This window comes from Sphaerodactylus townsendi, linkage group LG07 (assembly GCF_021028975.2).
Source record: "Sphaerodactylus townsendi isolate TG3544 linkage group LG07, MPM_Stown_v2.3, whole genome shotgun sequence".
Classification (NCBI taxonomy): Eukaryota; Metazoa; Chordata; class Lepidosauria; order Squamata; family Sphaerodactylidae; genus Sphaerodactylus; species Sphaerodactylus townsendi.
This window is the reverse complement of record NC_059431.1, coordinates 98,114,345-98,116,999: the sequence shown is the minus strand read 5'-3', so window position 1 is coordinate 98,116,999 and position 2,655 is coordinate 98,114,345.

Sequence of the window (2,655 nt, the reverse complement as noted above, 5' to 3'; positions counted from 1 at the left end):
ATCTCTCTTGCGTGCACACACACAGAAATGTCCTTGCTACCTCTGGCCTCTGCACACATGCAGCAGAGAGTTATTTTAGTCTCAGTGCCTGAAGCATGCTACTTGCCAAATAGGGAAAGATTTCCTGATAATATAACGGCTGAGTGAAGGATTTTTTTGTTGTGGGTTGCCAAGACGAGAGAGGATGCTTGTATCATCTGCTGCTACCACAAAACCAGGCCTGTGCCTCTGACAGCCCTGTAATTCTATGCTGTCTGGAGTTCTGTCTCTCTAATTTTCTGTGTCTGGAACCATCTGGAGAGGAGTAATTATCCTGTTTTGGGGGATACCCAAAGAGCAAGAAGCGAAGAAAAGACACTCAAATAATATCACCAATCATGAAACTGCAGGAATGGTTAAAACCTGTGGGTGCTGTAGTGAAATCCACAAAATACATGTGTGCATTGAGGTAGATGGGAGATATTTGAAAGAGTGTTTTAAGGTCGACTGTGTTGTACGCTTGGCCAGTACTACCTTTACTGAGCTTGCTGTATTGCCAGGGAACCAAAGCACTGCTTAATGCTCCCATAAGATGCTTCTGTGGGCCAGTTCAGTTTTATTTTGAAAAGCTGGCTCTCCCCCTCTCTCTGAGCCATGTTACAAAGTGCTTTTGAATCTTTGTTTGGCCCAGATGCAGTTTGCCATACACAGGAACATAGATACAGAAAATGGCACCCAGGACAAACGCTGAAATTGAGTGCATGCCTCCACATTTAAGTATGCGTTCACATTTTATTACTTGTCCCCCGGAGACCATAATATGATCAGGAACACCACCATTTTGCTTTTCAAAAGCTATAAAATGCCAATATAAAGAAAACTTCAATGTGTATTATCTTTGTATGTTGAGGTCCTATCTGGAGTGGAGCACAATCAGTTTAAACCCAGGAATCCCTGTTTGTATTAATTGGAGAGGGGGAAAGTGTGGTGTAGTGTCAGTTGCCTGGACAAAGATGTCTTGTCCCTTTAATAGAGGAGTAATAGCTTATTTACCTCTATGCCATTACAAACTTCCCAGTTCATCTCCACTCATAAGCTATACCCTATCACTGTCAGGAATTTCCAGACCCAGAGTTGGCAACCTCCATTAAAGGAACAGGATGGTGTAGTGGTTAAGATGTTGGATTAGGATCTGGGAAACTCAGGTTTGAATTCCCACTCTGCCATGGAAAATTGTTAGGTGACCTTGGGTCAGTCATTACTCTCAACCTCGACCCCTGGCAAGTATTTGGATGGGAGACCGCCAAAGAATACTTATGTGTATTAGAATATTTCAATAAAATTTATTTAAAAAACAAACAAAGAATACCGGGAGTGAGATGTAAAGGCAAGCAGTGGCAAACCAACTCTGAAATCTCTTGCCTCGAAAAACTGTATGGGTTCCCATACCTTAGCCGTCATCTGGCAACCCTACTTCTGGGGTTAAATGTGTTTCTACTTTTAAATTACCATTTAACATCCTGGTTAAATGAATAGTTTAACACAGTGATTCCCAACCAGGGTTCCATGGCACCCTGGGGTGCCGTGACCATGTCCCAGGGGTACCGCGGCAACACTACCAGCCCCCCTCACTTTTGTGATGTCTTCTGCCGGTTCCAGCAAGGACATGGAGCTGGCCCAGGGGGCAGGACCTTCCACAAGGTCAGCACTTCCCGCCCCACAGTGCTTCCCTTCACTCTGGGAGGAGAAGGTGGTGGGGGGTGGGGGTGGCAGGCAAGGCCACTGGGAGGGGAAGGTGAGGGGGATGGCAGGGGTACCGTGAGATATGAAGAGTAAGGTCAAGGGTACTGTGACATCGAAAATGTTGGGAAACACTGGTTTAACAAATGTGCTGATGTAACCCATTTTATGTTCCCAACTCTGTACTGGGAAAGGTGAGTGGAGTTTAGAGAAGGCAGGGTTTGTAGGAGACATAATAGTAAGAACATAAGAATGAGCCTACTGGATCAGACCATCTAGTCCAGCACTCTGCTACTTGCAGTGGCCCACCAGATTCCTTTGGGAGCTCACATGCAGGATGAGAAAGCAATGGCCTTCTGCTGCAGCTCCCGAGCACCTGGTCTTCTAAGGCATTTGCAATCTCAGATCAAGGAGGATCAAGATTGGTATCCATAGATTGACTTCTCCTCCATAAATATGTCCAAGCCCCTTTTAAAGCTATCCAGGTTAGTGACTATCACCCCCTCCTAAATACAGATCATTGTGGAGAGAAGTATTTGAAATGTTAGAAGAAATATTAAGGCTGAAGCTGAGATGGTGAATTCTTCTCTGGTAGTCTTCAAGCAGCAGCTGGATGAAAACTTGTTAGGGATGCTCTAGGCCAGGGAGGGTGATGGGAACTGTAGTCCATGAACATCTGGTGGGGAAGAGTTGGACACACCTACCCTAGGCTGATCCTGCATTAAGCAGATGGTTGGACTAGATATCCTGTATGATTCCTTCCAACTCTTTCATACCAATGTAGATAACTACTTCCCCTGCAGAATTATTGCGGAGACAGTAGAAGAAGGCACGCTTTTATGATAATTTAGAACTTGAATTGATCCACATGACGAGGATTTATGTCAGAGCGTTTTGGCATCCTGGAACGTGTTCTGTTCAGCAAAATATTACAGG